This window comes from Oncorhynchus keta, chromosome 27 (genome assembly GCF_023373465.1).
Source record: "Oncorhynchus keta strain PuntledgeMale-10-30-2019 chromosome 27, Oket_V2, whole genome shotgun sequence".
Lineage (NCBI taxonomy): Eukaryota > Metazoa > Chordata > Actinopteri > Salmoniformes > Salmonidae > Oncorhynchus > Oncorhynchus keta.
The window spans coordinates 67501-85755 of record NC_068447.1 but is presented as its reverse complement, the minus strand read 5'-3'; the positions used below and the strand labels follow the sequence as shown (position 1 = coordinate 85755).

Below are 18255 nucleotides of genomic sequence, written 5' to 3'. Positions count from 1 at the left end.
TTTTTGGTCTGTGATGGTGTGTGTGTATGTGCTTGTATGTGTGTTGTCAGGGGGTTGTCAGGGGTTTGGGAGCAGAGCACAAGCCCTAACAGTCAAATACAGTATTAGGGCTCCATTCAATCTGTAGCCCTGAAGATCTGAGCAGTATCGCGATTGAAATGTGAAGGTAATTTCCTCTTGAGTCGACACATGCAGCATTCACCGTGAACGCAGTCTTTGCAAACATTCCTATGTTGGTTTATAAGGACATGCATTCATATCAATCAATCAAATGTATTTATCATTTAGCCCTTCTTACATCAGCTGATGTCACTAAGTGTTATACAGAAACCCAGCTTAAAACCCCAAACAGCAAGCAATGCAGATGTAAAAGCATGGTGGCTAGGAAAAACTAGAAAGGCCAGAACCTAGGAAGAAACCTAGAGAGGAACCAGGCTATGAGGGGTGGCCAGTCCTCTTCTGGCTGTGCCGGGTGGAGATTATAACAGAACATGGCCAAGATGTTCAAAGATGACCAGCAGGGTCAAATAAAAGTAATCACTGTGGTTGTCGAGGGTGCAACAGGTCAGCACCTCAGGAGTAAATGTAATGATCAGCTATGAAAAGCCAACTGACAAGTATCTCTACCGCTCCTGCTGTCTCTAGAGAGTTGAAAACAGCAGGTCTGGGACAGGTAGCACGTCCGGTGATTAGGTCAGGGTTCCATAGCTGCATGCAGAACAGTTGAAACTGGAGCAGCAGCACAGCCAGGTGGACTGGGGACAGCAAGGAGTCATCATGTCAGGTAGTCCTGAGGCATGGTCCTAGGGCTCAGGTCAGTTGAAACTGGAGCAGCAGCACAGCCAGGTGGACTGGGGACAGCAAGGAGTCATCATGCCAGGTAGTCCTGAGGCATGGTCCTAGGGCTCAGGTCCTCTGGGAGGGGAGGGAGAGCATTAGATGGAGCATACTTAAATTCAGACAGGACACCGGATAAGACAGGAGAAATACTCCACATATAGCAGACTGACCCGAGCCCCCCCCCCCGACACATAAACTACTGCAGCATAAATACTGGAGGCTGAGACAGGAGGGGTCTGGAGACACTGTGGTCCGGTCCGACGATACCTCTGGACAGGGCCAAACAGGCAGGATATAACCCCACACACTTTGCCAAAGCACAGCCTCCACACCACTAGAGGGATATCTTCAACCACCAACTTACCATCCTGAGACAAGGCAGAGTATGTGTAACCTTTATTTAACTAGGCAAGTCAGTTAAGAACAAATTCTTATTTACAATGACGGCCAACACTGGCCAAACCCTAACCCGGACAACACTGGGCCAATTGTGCGCCGCCCTATGGGACTCCCAATCACAGCCCGTTGTGATACAGCCTGGACTCAAACCAGGGTGTCTACTGTATAGTGACACCTCTCGCACTGCGATGCACTGCCTTAGACCGCTGCACCACTCGGGACTGAGGCAGCTCGGGACTGAGGGGCAGCTCGGGACTGAGGGGCAGCTCTGGACTGAGGGGCAGCTCGGGACTGAGGGGAAGCTCGGGACTGAGGGGCAGCTCGTGACTGAGGGGCAGCTCGGGACTGAGGGGCAGCTCGGGACTGAGGGGCAGCTCGGAACTGAGGGGCAGCCCGGAACTGAGGGGCAGCCCGGATCTGAGGGGAAGCCCAGTACTGAGAGAAAGCCCAGTACTGAGAGAAAGCCCAGTACTGAGAGGAAGCCCAGTACTGAGAGGAAGCCCAGTACTGAGATGAAGCTCAGGTAGGTAGTAGGCTCCGGTAGATCCTGGCTGGCTGGCGGATCTGGAAGATTCAGGTTGACTAGCAGATCTGGAAGATTCTGGTTGACTGGCAGATCTGGTAGAATCTGGTTGACTGGCAGATCTAGAAGATCGTGGATGACTGGCAGATCTAGCTGCTCTATGCAGACTGGCAGATCTGGAAGAGACTGGTTGACTGGCAGATCTGGAAGAATCTGGTTGACTGGCAGATCTAGAAGATCATGGCTGACTGGCGGATCTAGAAGATCATGGCTGACTGGCGGATCTAGAAGATCATGGCTGACTGGCGGATCTAGCTGCTCTATGCAGGCTGACAGCTCCTTGCAGACTGACAGCTCTTTGCAGACTGGACTAGCTACAGATCCCTGTATACAGGAGGCCATATCACCATAAGGACTAGTTACAGATCCATGTATACAGGAGGCCACATCGCCAGAAGGACCAGCTACAGATTCCTGTATACAGGAGGCCATATCACCAGAAGGACCAGTTACAGATCCCTGTATACAGGAGGCCATATCACCAGAAGGACCAGTTACAGATCCCTGTATACAGGAGGCCAGGAGATTAGAATCTCTTTTTATAGACCAAACTGAACGATCATTTATAGCTAATAATTATAGCTAATGCCATAGCCAGACGGGATACTCCTTTTTTAAGTAAAAGGCCCTTTGTGAAGAGTTCCTCAGATCTGTGGTTCATCATGTGAGTTGAGAGGGGTGTATCTTGGCTATAAAAGATACTAGAATTATTTTGTAAGCATTCTCAGAGAATTCATTTAGAGACACTGAATTGATCTGAGAGTCAAATGGCTATGGTGAAGCTCATATGATTAAAGATGGACTTTAAAATATACAGTATATCACAAAAGTGAGTACACCTAACACACAGCCATTAATGTTGATATACTGTAACTCTGACTTGTGTGTGGTTTGTAAACTCTCATTTAGTAATACAGGAAATTACCACAACACTGGCTAGACTGTAAACTCTCCTTCCAGACTCACATTAAACATCTCCAATCCAAATTAAATCTAGAATCTGCTTCCTATTTCGCAACAAAGCATCCTTCACTCATGCTGCCAAACATACCCTCGTAAAGCTGACTATCCTACCGATCCTTGACTTTGCCGATGTCATTTACAAAATAGCCTCCAACACTCTACTCAGCAAATTGGAGGTAGTCTGTCGCAGTGCCATCTGTTTTGTCACCAAAGCCCCATATACTACCCACCATTGCGACCTGTATGCTCTCGTTGGCTGGTCCTCGCTACATATTTGTCGCCACACCCACTGGCTCCAGGTCATCTATAAGTATTTTCTAGGTAAAGCTCCGCCTTATCTCAGCCCACTGGTCACCATAGCAACACCCACTCGTAGCACGCGCTCCAGCAGGTATATTTCACTGTTTACCCCCAAAGCCAACACCTGTTTTGGCCGCCTTTCCTTCCAGTTCTCTGCTGACAATGACTGGAACGAATTGCAAAAATCACTGAAATTGGAGACTTATATCTCCCTCACTAACTTTAAGCATCAGCTATCTGAGCAGCTCACAGATCATTGCACCTGTACACAGCCCATCTGTAAATAGCCCATCTGTAAATAGCCCATCTGTAAATACCCCACCTGTACACAGCCCATCTGTAAATAGCCCATCTGTAAATAGCCCATCTGTAAATAGCCCATCTGTAAATTTCCCATCTGTAAAAATCCCATCTGTAAATAGCCCATCTGTAAATGGCCCATCTGTACACATCCCATCTGTAAATATCCCACCTGTACACAGCCCATCTGTACACATCCCATCTGTAAATAGCCCATCTGTAAATAGACTGTCTGTAAAAGCCCATCTGTAAATAGTCCATCTGTAAATAGTCCATCTGTAAATAGCCCATCTGTAAATAGCCCATCTGTAAATACCCCATCTGTACACAGCCCATCTGTAAATAGTCCATCTGTAAATAGCCCATCTGTAAATAGTCAATCTGTAAATAGTCCATCTGTAAATAGTCCATCTGTAAATAGTCCATCTGTAAATAGTCCATCTGTAAATAGTCCATCTGTACATAGCCCATCTGTAAATAGTCCATCTGTACATAGCCCATCTGTAAATAGTCCATCTGTAAATAGTCCATCTGTAAATAGCCCATCTGTAAATAGTCCATCTGTAAATGTTCCATCTGTAAATAGCCCATCTGTAAATAGCCCATCTGTAAATAGCCCATCTGTAAATAGTCCATCTGTAAATAGCCCATCTGTAAATAGCCCATCTGTAAATAGCCCATCTGTAAATATCCCATCTGTAAATAGTCCATCTGTAAATAGCCCATCTGTAAATAGTCCATCTGTAAATAGCCCATCTGTAAATAGCCCATCTGTAAATAGCCCATCTGTAAATAGCCCATCTGTAAATAGTCCATCTGTAAATATCCAACCAACTACCTACCATATTTGTATTATTCTTTTTCCATATATCACTCCAGTGTTAATCTGCTAAACTGTAATTACTTTGCCACTATGGCCTATTCATTGCCTTACCTCCTTACTTCATTTGCACACACTGTATACAGATGTTCTATTGTGTTATTGACTGTACCTTTGTTTATTCCATGTGTAACTCTGTGTTGTTGTTTTTTGTCACACTGCTTTGCTTTATCTTGGCCAGGTCGCAGTGGTAAATGAGAACTTGTTCTCAACTTCCCTACCTGGTCAAATTAAACAATTATATAAGAAATGTGATTGTGTAGAAATGCAGGAAATTAGTTTTAGATTCCCAAAAACAATTGAGGTTATTTCCCCCTGACTTTTTAAACCAAAGCGCCCTGGCTATTTTAATTATTTTAGATGACCTGTCAACGAGTGAGGCTTAGCAGGTATAGTAATGAGGGTTGCCAGGTGTGGTAAAGAGTGTTTCCAGGTGTTGTAATGAGGGTTGCCAGGTGTGGTAATGAGGGTTGCCAGGTGTTGTAATCCGTGTTGCCAGGTGTTTTAATCCGGGATTCCAGTTGTGCGTAATAATAGGTTGCAAGGACTGTGGTTAGTAGACCTGCGACGTCGAGCACTGGAGAGGGGGAACAAGATTAGACGAGACACAGATAAACATATGACCAACTCATAACTAAAAATCTGTAACGTTCCACAAGACGTTGCTAAACATGTTCTTTCTCTTCAATTTGCTTTTCTGGATTCACAAAACTTTCTTAAGAATACATTTTTTCTTAACTGCCATGTTTTCCTTAACTACTGTACAGACTTGTTATTTTGTGAATCTGAGCCCTCTTCATACTGCTGGGTTGACAGTGAGACAGTGACGGAGGCTGCAGCAACTCAGGTTTCAGTGTGTGTGTGTGTGTGTGTGTGTGTGTGTGTGTGTGTGTGTGTGTGTGTGTGTGTGTGTGTGTGTGTGTGTGTGTGTGTGTGTGTGTGTGTGTGTGTGTGTGTGTGTTTGCCTGCGTGTTTTTATGAAACTCGTCAGCTGCAGTGACCCCTCCTACAGGAAGCAGAGAGGGGTGGGGTGGGATAGAGAGGGTAGCAGCGGGGCAGTCTTCTCTTGAACCAGGAAGAAGAAAGTAAGCCGACTCCACCAAGTTAGTAAGACCACAGAATGTAATGTAATTTAACTGTGTGTGTCTCGTCTTTCTATCAACCTTTAATTCTTAGCCTCTGTATTTATATACTAAACGCCAAGGGAGAATTTGTCCCACACCTCTGTTATATGGGACTCTGGTCTGCTTTAGTGCGTCCAATGTGTTTCTTGTGAGGTTTTTTTTGTGCTTGTGTGTGAGAGCGAGGGAGCGAGGTATCAGTATATAACACACATGGGTGTTTCAGTTTGATTCTCCTTAGTACAGCGTCTGTTGTAGTACAGTCGGCTAAGGAACAGTTGGTGTAATAGAGATACTGAAATGTGACTCTGGTTCCGTGCCTTCAGAAAGTATTCATACCCCATACCTTGACTTATTCTTCATTTTGTGGTGTTGCAGCCTGAATTCAAAACAGATTAAATTTATTTTTTTCTCTCACCCATCTACACACAATACCCCATAATGACATAATTTACATAAGTATTCAATACATAACTAACCATGTAAAAATAGTCAATACATGTTAGAATCACCTTTGGCAGTGATTATAGTCTTTCTGGGTAAGTCTCTAAGAGATTTGCAAACCTGGATTGTACAATATTTGCACATGATCCTTTTTTAAATTCTTCCAACTCTGTCAAGTTGGTTGTTGATCATTGATAGACAGCATTTTAAAGTATTTTCATTGATAGACAGCATTTTAAAGTCAGTCATTTATGTTAGTGTTGTGAAGACGCTACAATGTTGTTGATCCATCCTCAGTTTTCTCCTATCACAGCCATTAAACTCTTGATGATCATTGATAGACAGCATTTTAAAGTCTTTTCATTGCAAGACAGCCATTTTTCAAGATTGTCAAGCCGATTTAAATCAAAAGTGTAACTAGGCCACTCAGGACCATCCAATGTTGTCTTGGCATGTTTGGCCTTGTGTTTTATGTTATTGTCCTGCTGAAAGGTGCATTTGTCTCCCAGGGTCTGTTGGAAAGCAGGCAACCAGGTTTTCCTCTAGGATTCTGCCTGTGCTGAGCTGTATTGTTTCACTCCCCAGTCCTTAACAATGAAAAGCATACCCATAACATGATGCAGACACCACCATGCACTCTAAATCCTCAATGATGACAAGCATACCCATAACATGATGCAGACACCACCATGCACTCTAAATCCTTAATGATGACAAGCATACTCATAACATGATGCAGACACCACCATGCACTCTAATCCTTAACAATGAAAAGCATACCCATAACATGATGCAGACACCACCATGCACTCTAATCCTTAACAATGAAAAGCATACCCATAACATGATGCAGACACCACCATGCACTCTAATCCTTAACAATGAAAAGCATACCCATAACATGATGCAGACACCACCATGCACTCTAATCCTTAACAATGAAAAGCATACCCATAACATGATGCAGACACCACCATGCACTCTAATCCTTAACAATGAAAAGCATACCCATAACATGATGCAGACACCACCATGCTTGAAAATATGAAGAGTGGTACTCAGTGATGTGTTGTGTTGGATTTGCCCCAAACATAATGCTTTGTATTCAGGACAAAAAGTTCATTTCTTTGCCACATTTTTTTGCAGTATTACTTTAGGATGCATGTTTTGGAATATTGTTATTCTGTTCAAGCTTCCTTATTTTCAGTCTGTCATTTATGTTAGTGTTGTTAAGACGCTACAATGTTGTTGATCCATCCTCAGTTTTGTCCTATCACGGCCATTAAACTCTGTAACTGTTTTAAAGTCAGCATTGGCCTCATGGTGAAATCCCTGAGCAGTTTCCTTCCTCTCTGGCAACTGAGCTATGAAGGACTGGTCTGTATCATTGTAGTGACTGGGTGTATTGATACACCATCCATAGTGTAATTAATAACTTCACCATGCTCAAAGGGATATTCAATGTCAGATTTTTTTTACCCATCTACCAATAGATGCACTTCTTTGCAAGGCATTGGAAAACCTCCCTGGTCTTTGTGGTTGAATCTGTTTTTGAAATTCACTGTTTGACAGAGGGACCTTCCAGATAATTGTATGTGTGGGGTACAGAGATGAGGCAGTCATAAACAAACATGTTAAACACTATTGTTGCACACAGAGTGAGGCCATGCAACTTATTATGTGACTTGTTCAGCACACTTTTACTTTTAATTATTTAGGCTTTCCATAACAAAGGGGTTGAATACTTATTGACTCAAGACATTTCAGCGTTTCATGTTTAATTAATTTGTAAAAATGTCTAAAAGCAGAATTCCACTTTGTCATTATGGGGTATTGTGTGTAGTCCAGTGACACAACATTTCAATGTAATACATTTTGTAATACAATACAAAATCAGGCTGTAGAGAAATATTATATATTTTTTAAATTGAGGTGTGTGAATACTTTCTGAAGGTACTGTATGTGGGGTGTGAATACCTTCTGAAGGTACTGTATGTGGGGTGTGAATACCTTCTGAAGGTACTGTATGTGGGGTGTGAATACCTTCTGAAGGTACTGTATGTGGGGTGTGAATACCTTCTGAAGGTACTGTATGTGGGGTGTGAATACCTTCTGAAGGTACTGTATGTGGGGTGTGAATACTTTCTGAAGGTACTGTATGTGGGGTGTGAATACTTTCTGAAGGCACTGTATGTGGGGTGTGAATACCTTCTGAAGGTACTGTATGTGGGGTGTGAATACCTTCTGAAGGTACTGTATGTGGGGTGTGAATACCTTCTGAAGGTACTGTATGTGGGGTGTGAATACCTTCTGAAGGTACTGTATGTGGGGTGTGAATACCTTCTGAAGGTACTGTATGTGGGGTGTGAATACTTTCTGAAGGTACTGTATGTGGGGTGTGAATACCTTCTGAAGGTACTGTATGTGGGGTGTGAATACCTTCTGAAGGTACTGTATGTGGGGTGTGAATACCTTCTGAAGGTAATGTATGTGGGGTGTGAATACTTTCTGAAGGTAATGTATGTGGGGTGTGAATACCTTCTGAAGGTACTGTATGTGGGGTGTGAATACCTTCTGAAGGTACTGTATGTGGGGTGTGAATACTTTCTGAAGGTACTGTATGTGGGGTGTGAATACCTTCTGAAGGTACTGTATGTGGGGTGTGAATACCTTCTGAAGGTACTGTATGTGGGGTGTGAATACCTTCTGAAGGTACTGTATGTGGGGTGTGAATACCTTCTGAAGGTACTGTATGTGGGGTGTGAATACTTTCTGAAGGTACTGTATGTGGGGTGTGAATACCTTCTGAAGGTACTGTATGTGGGGTGTGAATACCTTCTGAAGGTACTGTATGTGGGGTGTGAATACTTTCTGAAGGTACTGTATGTGGGGTGTGAATACCTTCTGAAGGTACTGTATGTGGGGTGTGAATACCTTCTGAAGGTACTGTATGTGGGGTGTGAATACCTTCTGAAGGTACTGTATGTGGGGTGTGAATACCTTCTGAAGGTACTGTATGTGGGGTGTGAATACCTTCTGAAGGTACTGTATGTGGGGTGTGAATACCTTCTGAAGGTACTGTATGTGGGGTGTGAATACTTTCTGAAGGTACTGTATGTGGGGTGTGAATACCTTCTGAAGGTACTGTATGTGGGGTGTGAATACCTTCTGAAGGTACTGTATGTGGGGTGTGAATACCTTCTGAAGGTACTGTATGTGGGGTGTGAATACCTTCTGAAGGTACTGTATGTGGGGTGTGAATACCTTCTGAAGGTACTGTATGTGGGGTGTGAATACCTTCTGAAGGTACTGTATGTGGGGTGTGAATACTTTCTGAAGGTACTGTATGTGGGGTGTGAATACTTTCTGAAGGTACTGTATGTGGGGTGTGAATACCTTCTGAAGGTAATGTATGTGGGGTGTGAATACCTTCTGAAGGTACTGTATGTGGGGTGTGAATACCTTCTGAAGGTACTGTATGTGGGGTGTGAATACTTTCTGAAGGTACTGTATGTGGGGTGTGAATACCTTCTGAAGGTACTGTATGTGGGGTGTGAATACCTTCTGAAGGTACTGTATGTGGGGTGTGAATACCTTCTGAAGGTACTGTATGTGGGGTGTGAATACCTTCTGAAGGTACTGTATGTGGGGTGTGTGTGCGTTACATTTCTCTGCTATGCCTCAGTAAATTAAGGATAATTAAAATTAGAGTTATCTCAACCCTCAATAGAGTTATATGGTCCCTGGAGTTAGTGTCGATGACTGGCGTTCATTGGGACAGAATACTTTTAACTCCATTAAGAGTATCCAAAGATCTATGGAGTTATCCACAGATGTGGGAGGGGCCTCAGTGTCACATTTCCCAGTATGCTTGAATGTTTTGGTATCTACTGGAGAGCTCCTCTTTATCTACACCCATTCAGCATTGTTCACACCCTCTTAAGCTTTAGCCCCACCCATTCAGCATCGTTCACACCCTCTTAAGCTTTAGCCCCACCCATTCAGCATTGTTCACACCCTCTTAAGCTTTAGCCCCACCCATCTCTTTAAGGAGCGTTCAGAGCGCCACATTGGACGCTCTGGCCAAGGAGTAGGAGTGATCCAAGCGTGCTGCCCTAACAACAGCAGTCAAGCACCCAAGCTAACTGGCTAACATTGACTAGCTTTCTAGCTACTTCCAGACACAAATGAGAGAACAGCTCACTCTGACCATTTTACTCACCCTAGCAGAGCTGGTTAGGCTGTTTTCATGTTATCCAGCGTGTTGGTGACTGCAACTGTACTGCTGGCAACAATGTAATTATGCTTTTTTGCCAACGTTTACTGACACTGGCCATATTCAGCAGGTGTTGAGTGTTCGTAAATTCATCAGTTATTCTGCGCTCTGGCACAGTCAGACAAGAATACTCTGAAATCAGAGTAGATAGCCAGAGAGAATTTACCAGCTACGTCTATCAACAGTTGTTGCAGGTACATCATGAACATTCTATTGAAATGGTTACTTGCATAGTGGAGTCTTTTGTTTAGACATGTAGCTAGCTAGCTAAGCAATGAACCATAAGCAATGAACCAACTCATGACGTTACTACCCTGCATGAATCTGCAGGTAGCTAACCAACCAGGTTCAATGTTAGCTAGCTCACATGAGGCTATAACTAGCAATGCAAATGGATTTCTGATTAGAATAATATTACTACACAGATCATACACGTAATGTTAGCTAGCGAGCCAGCCAGTTAATGTTAGCTGGCAAGCTAACAGTACACTTTAACTTGAAATGAAAACATCTTTCTGACTAAAGTAGAAACGTGTAATATCTGAACATGTAGCTAGCTAGACTCTCTTACCCACGTACATGGATGGATGCTTGTCCCTCTCTGTCATAGATGCCATGGTGGTCCTTAGTTTGAAGATGTAATCCGGAGACGGGTGTTTTCTCCATCTCCTTAGCTATCATACTGTAATTCCACTGATTTCAAAACTCAGTCCTCCAAAATGTGGAGGGCAACACGTATGCAGTTGTACTAAGTGATATTTTTCAAAAAAAGCTGCGTTAGACAGGATTACCTACACATACTGACCAGCTCGTCAGCTCGCGTGCTACATGGCAGACCAATCCGAACTCATCTCTCGGGCATGTCCAGCCCACTTATTATCTCATCAAATCATGGCTAGCGGGAAGGTTACTGACTTTTTCAGTGGCTAAATCAAGTAAGCACGTCATTTATCAATTGTATTTGTATTTTTACATGGTTAGTTATTAAGGCACATGAAAGTTTATATGTTCATGAAGGCATTTCTGCCCAAAAACGCGTTTGGCTCAAATGGTGCTCCTGTGAAGTAGTGACTCGCAACATAGGCCTAGTTTCCTGAAACGAGTCACACATAAACCCGCAAATAGTGTTAAATTTGACTCCATGGGAGTTAAATTAACTCTGCCGATTTGACTATGTACAGCTGTAGTTTCAGTCTGGGTTGAATGTAGGATGAATCTTACTTAGCCTGTGTTGCACCCTGCTGGTTTTACCCCAAACAAACCAAACTGCAACTGTTAGGTCATTATCAAGTACTTACCATGTAACTATTAAGCCTAACGGTCTAGAGAGTTGGAAAAGACAGTAGGAACTCACCACTGTCACTCTGAGCTCACGTGACATTCAGGGAGCATCTCAAATGATCTCTGTGTCTTGTCAGCTGGGAACATCCAACCTAGCCTGTAGGCTAGTTGAAGTCTTGGGGGTTTAATGTAGTATGAATCGAGTGTGTAGACTAGTTTAAATGGTCCTATATGGCTCAGTTGGTAAATCGTGGAGCTTGCAATGTATTGTGGGTTCAATTCCCATGGGTACCCACAATGCACACACAGCTGTCAGTCACTTTGGATCAAAGCGTCTGATACATGGCATATTACAGTATGTATAAGTCTGGGTTTAAGTACTCCCACTGGGCTTTAATGCATCCTTAACTAATCACAATGCAATTGTTCGGTCATTATTGAGTAATTACCATGTAACCATTAATGACTTGGACCTCGTATTTAACTCCATGTACATGTGTGTATTAATACACATATGTGAATTGAAAATGTATTTTATTTTATATCCCAACTCCCCCTGAGACACTCGGAGAGTTGGGGTCACAGCCAGGGTCACCATTATCTAGCACTCCTGGAGCAATTAGGGTTAAGTGCCTTGCTCAAGGGCCTTTCAGTTACTTGCACAACGCTCTAGTCTAGCTGCTAGGCTATCTGACCCCTAGAGGGAAGGTATGAGTTACAAAGGCTTAGCGGGAAACTGGAGAGAAGGTATGAGTTACAAAGGCTTAGCTGGAAACTGGAGAGAAGGTGTGAATTACAAAGGCTTAGCTGGAAACTGGAGAGAAGGTGTGAATTACAAAGGCTTAGCTGGAAACTGGAGAGAAGGTGTGAATTACAAAGGCTTAGCTGGAAACTGGAGAGAAGGTGTGAATTACAAAGGCTTAGCTGGAAACTGGAGAGAAGGTGTGAATTACAAAGGCTTAGCTGGAAACTGGAGAGAAGGAACGAGGCACAAAGAGCTTAGCGGGAAACTGGAGAGAAGGTATGAGTTACAAAGGCTTAGCGGGAAACTGGAGAGAAGGTATGAGTTACAAAGGCTTAGCTGGAAACTGGAGAGAAGGTACGAGGCACAAAGAGCTTAGCGGGAAACTGGAGAGAAGGTATGAGTTACAAAAAGGCTTAGCGGGAAACTGGAGAGAAGGTACGAGGCACAAAGAGCTTAGCTGGAAACTGGAGAGAAGGTATGAAGAACAAGAGCTTAGCTGGAAACTGGAGAGAAGGTGTGACGAAGTTACGTGACTGAACATGACTTTCAATAGCCGATTGCCAAACAGATCTGGCACCAGTGTGAAGGATGAATCAGAGTTCATTGGGTAACATAGATAAATAAATATTATAATAAATAAGATGTTTTATTTACATAATATGCTTATGTGAGATACTTTTCATTAGAATGTCTCCCTTTGGACTATACTGTTGGCAGTTGCACTTTTCCTTTCTCAGCTAGGACTCAGTCACTTAGGGCTCAGTCACGTAGGGCTCAGTCAGCTAGGGCTCAGTCAGCTAGGGCTCAGTCACTTAGGGCTCAGTCACTTAGGGCTCAGTCAGCTAGGGCTCAGTCACTTAGGGCTCAGTCAGCTAGGGCTCAGTCAGCTAGGGCTCAGTCACTTAGGGCTCAGTCAGCTAGGGCTCAGTCAGCTAGGGCTCAGTCAGCTAGGGAGTCAGTCACTTAGGGCTCAGTCAGCTAGGGCTCAGTCCAGGGCTTCAGCTAGGGCTCAGTCAGGGCTCAGGGTCTCAGTCAGCTAGGGCTCAGTCACTTAGGACTCAGTCAGCTAGGGCTCAGTCAGCTAGGGCTCAGTCACTTACGGCTCAGTCACTTAGGGCTCAGTCAGCTAGGGCTCAGTCAGCTAGGGCTCAGTCAGCTAGGGCTCAGAGAGGGGAGAGGTCAGAATGGAAAATTGTCTTCATATGTGAATGTATCTGTTAAACCATGTGATGGGGAGATGTCGTGGAAAATTGCAAGATTATGTTATAATGCTTGTAAGATTATTTTTTAATCTTTGCATTGTATTAGAATGGTTGTTTTATTCGACAGAATAGAATCTGTTGAATTATTATCTTTGCATTGTGTTCCACTGAGGATGGTCCTCTATGAGATAGCACGGACAGAGGAGATTTACGATGTCTTTGGCCAATAAAGCCTAAAGAGCATTCCAGATAGTGAGGTAATGTTTTGGTACTATGAAGTACCAAGAACGAGATTAGAACCTCATTTTAGAGACCCAACTGAACGATAATTTATAGCTAATGCTATCTAGCTATGGGATACTCCTCTTTCAAGTAAAAGGCCCTTTGTGAACTGTTCCTAAGATCTGTGGTTCATCATGTAAGTTGAGAGGGGTGTATCTTTGCTATAAAAGATCTCAGTTGCCATTATGTTGGGGCTCATTTATAGGCACTGAATTGATCTGAGTCAAAGGGCTATTGTAAAGCTCATATTATTAAAAGATGAAGTTTAAGTATAACTCTGAGTGGTGTGTGGTTTGTAACTCTCCTCATTTGGTAATACAGGAATTTGCCATGACACCAGGCTAGACATTCAAGCCAATCACAGCATTCTGAAAGAGCGCTGTAAAGATGATTTAGTGTGATTTCTCTCCTTTCCTCACTCGTAATTTTCTTCTTTGTCATGCTGAGTAAAATATTGCTAGTCAGCTCGATATATAACAAAAGTCTACAGGATCAGTGTCCCTAAACCGGGACAGTTGTTGCTCAATATTCTTGTTAGTCTAACTGCAGTGTCCAATTTACAGTAGCTATTACAACAACAAAAATACCATGCTATTGTTTGAGGAAAGTGCACAACAACAAAACACGTATCAGGCAATTGGTTTGACACATTAACCTCTGAAGGTAAATAATGTACTTACATTCAGTTATCTTGCTATGATTTGTCATCCTGAGGGTCCCAGAGATAAAATGTAGTGTAGTTTTGCTTGAAAAAAATCAATTTTTATATTCAAATGTAGAAACTGGGTTCACAGTTTGACCACACTGCAGTCCCTGCCATCTAGATGTGTGAACGTTAGTGTATTTTCTGTAGGGAAACTAATGATCCATTCCTTGGAGGGTGTAAACTTACATTTTTTTTATTACCATATCATTTTTGTTTGTTCTCTATAGTTATGTACTTGAAAATATATTATTTGACCAATTCGGCATATTCGGGCAAACTCCTGGCAGACTTGATAGAAAATGTTGGGGTCCTTCTGTAGCTCAGTTGGTAGAGCATGGCGCTTGTAATGCCAGGGTAGTGGGTTCGATCCCCGGGACCACCCATACGTAGAATGTATGCACACATGACTGTAAGTCGCTTTGGATAAAAGCGTCTGCTAAATGGCATATATTATTATTATTATATTATAAGTGATGTAATTCTTCACTGGATCAGTCTGAAACGTTGCACACACATTGCTGCCATCTTGTGGACAACATCTACATTACACCTAGAATCCTATCTCTATGTATGGAATTTATCTTGCATTTCAAAGATGATGAAAAAAAATAAAATGTGTTTTTTTGTTTGTATTATCTTCTACCAGATCTAATGTGTTTACACTCCTACATTAATTTAAAAATAGTGGCAGTATGAATCTGAAGGAGATTTTATTTATCTTCATCATGATCTTTCTGTCTCACAGTAGTATAACGTTAAACTGTGTGGGACTGAAGTTGTGTATATTTTAGTTCAGGGATATTCAATCTGGGGTCTGGCCCTCTAGGGTTCCATGGAGGTACTGTAGGGAGTCTGCAATCCAAAAATGTTTTTTTCATTTTTATTTCAATGTTTTCATGAATATTATTAGCAACAACTAAATATGTTGTTGCATGCCTACACTCTTAGAAAAAAAGTTGCTATCTAGAACCTTAAAGGGTTCTTCGACTGTCCCAGTAGGGTGACCCCTCTGAATAACCTTTTTTTTTGTTTCAGGTAGAACCCTTTTGGTTGCAGGTAGAACCATTTTGGTTCCAGGTAGAACCCTTTGGGTTTCAGGTAGAACCCTTTTGGTTTCAGGTAGAACCCTTTTGGTTCCAGGTAGAACCCTTTTGGTTCCAGGTAGAACTCTTTTGGTTGCAGGTAGAACCCTTTTGGTTCCAGGTAGAACTCTTGTAGTTCGATGTAGAAGCCTTTCTACAGAGGGTTCTACCTGGAACCAAAAAGGGTTTGTACCTCAAACCATAAATGGTTGTCCTATCGGCACAGCTGAAGAGTAATAAGAAGAGTAAGACGAGCTGAAGAGTGAGTATACTGTAGAAAAGATGAGAATATCTTTTTTCTGAGAGTTTACAGTAGAGAAGAGGAGAATATCATCTTTCTAATGATGTCAACTTTATTTCTCAGCTCCTAATATTGAGCCAATTACACTCTTTGTAGTATCTGACAGGCTTTGACAAAGAACCTGCTAATAGGCTACAAGACTCAATTACACTACTTGGCTTTGAAAAATCACCCGTGAGTACCATTCGCGGTAAGTACTGCTGGCTGCTGGTGAGCGCTCTTTACTTGGACATACATTTTTACCAAGACATAATGTTTGTTTAACCAGCTAAATAGCAGCTTTTAGTGATAATGTGTTAAGAGTGACCGTTCGAGCTCGTAGGCTATGTTAGAGTTTAAACTTCCCATTCAAATTATGTGGGGAGGTCAAAATAATGAAAACTAAATATATTATTTTTAAAATGCTGATTACTTCTCCTTGCCATTATCATTCATCTGATAAACTTTTTTTTGTTGCTAACATATGATAGGGTTAATGGGCCACTGGTTTGCCTGGGAGGGGTCCCTGGGCCACTGGTTTGTCTTGGAGGGGTCCCTGGGCCACTGGTTCACCTGGGAGGGGGTCCCTGGGCCACTGGTTTGTCTTGGAGGGGTCCCTGGGCCACTGGTTCACCTGGGAGGGGGTCCCTGGGCCACTGGTTTGTCTTGGAGGGGTCCCTGGGCCACTGGTTTGTCTGGGAGGGTGTCCCTGGGTCACTGGTTTGTCTTGGAGGGGTCCCCTGGGCCACTGGTTTTCCTGGGAGGGTTCACTGGGCAACTGGTTTGCCTGGGAGGGGTCCCTGGGCCACTGGTTCACCTGGGAGGGGGTCCCTGGGCCACTGGTTTGTCTTGGAGGGGTCCCTGGGCCACTGGTTTGTCTGGGAGGGGTCCCTGGGCCACTGGTTTGTCTGGGAGGGGTCCCTGGGCCACTGGTTTGTCTGGGAGGGGTCCCTGGGCCACTGGTTTGTCTGGGAGGGGTCCCTGGGCCACTGGTTTGCCTGGGAGGGGTCCCTGGGCCACTGGTTTTCCTGGGAGGGTTCACTGGGCAACTGGTTTGCCTGGGAGGGGTCCCTGGGCCACTGGTTTGCCTGGGAGGGGTCCCTGGGCCACTGGTTTGCCTGGGAGGGGTCCCTGGGCCACTGGTCTGCCTGGGAGGGGTCCCTGGGCAACTGGTTTGTCTGGGAGCGGTCCCTGGGCAAGACCACTGGTTTAGCTTACACATTTTTTATGAATATTGAGAAATTTCTATTTAACTCAACTGCTACTTGAGTTAAAGTCCCCCAGTCCCCCAGTCTCCCAGACCCCCAGTCCCCCAGACGTCTTAGAATGTTGTTGTTTCCCTGAACTAACTTACCTGATTCACCTATTCAGGGGCTTGATGATTAGTTGACAAGTTTAATTAGGTGTGCTAGCGTAGCAGAGTTAAGAACGTGCCATAAGCTCACTCCAAAGCTAGCTTGAACTGTCATGGATGACACCATCCAAGAGGTAACATTTGGGTGGCTCAAACCCTTGGTGCATTGTCAAAGAGCAGGGTTGCTTTTGTTTGTGATCAGATGATCACTGGTTCAAGCCCAGTATGGACAGTGGAGGAAGCGCAACTGTTATCGTCAGTTTCATTAACTATAGAATAGTTCAAATAAATGTTTTTATTTTATTTCATTGAACCTTTATTTAACTAGGCAAGTCAGTTAAAAACAAATTCTTATTTACAATGACGGCCTACCAAAAGGCAAAAGGATTCCTGCAGGGGCAGGGGCTGGGATTAAAAATGTAGGACAAAACACACATCCCGACACGACAACACTATATAAAGAGAGACCAAAGACAACAGCACAACATGGCAGCAACACATGACAACACAGCATGGTAGCACCACATGACAACACAGCATGGTAGCACCACATGACAACACAGCATGGTAGCACCACATGACAACACAGCATGGTAGCACCACATGACAACACAGCATGGTAGCACCACATGACAACACAGCATGGTAGCACCACATGACAACACAGCATGGTAGCACCACATGACAACACAGCATGGTAGCACCACATGACAACACAGCATGGTAGCACCACATGACAACACAGCATGGTAGCACCACATGACAACACAGCATGGTAGCAACACATGACAACACAGCATGGTAGCAACACATGACAACACAGCATGGTAGCAACACATGACAACACAGCATGGTAGCAACACATGACAACACAGCATGGTAGCAACACATGACAACACAGCACGGTAGCAACTCAACAATGGAGATGTCTATTTAACAAGGAGAGTTTAAAAAAAACGCTGATTTAGGATACACAATTCATATGATTATTGAGAGATTTCTACATAACTGTGTGACTGACTGACTGATTGACTGACTGACTGACTGGCTGACTGGCTGGATGACTGATTGACTGACTGACTGACTGGCTGACTGACTGACCTGCTGACTGACTGACTGGCTGACTGACTGACTGACTGACTGACTGACTGACTGACTGACTGGCTGACTGACTGACTGACTGGCTGGATGACTGATTGACTGACTGACTGACTGAC

The 18255-nt window shown here is 43.6% G+C and overlaps 1 protein-coding gene across 4 annotated transcripts in view; it reads left to right on the top strand.

Annotated features, from left to right (window-relative positions):
- Positions 1-5270: 5270 nt before the first annotated feature.
- The window catches only part of LOC127912294 (deoxyribonuclease gamma-like), a 35219-nt gene continuing 22234 nt past the window's right edge, over positions 5271-18255 (top strand). Inside the window, exon 1 of one of the 4 annotated variants that reach the window (XM_052481181.1) lies at positions 5271-5368. The gene's annotated coding sequence lies outside the window, so the exon portion shown is untranslated. Of the gene's footprint in view, positions 5388-18255 lie in introns of all 4 variants that reach the window. The other 3 variants (XM_052481183.1, XM_052481180.1, XM_052481182.1) reach the window with 3 other exon arrangements.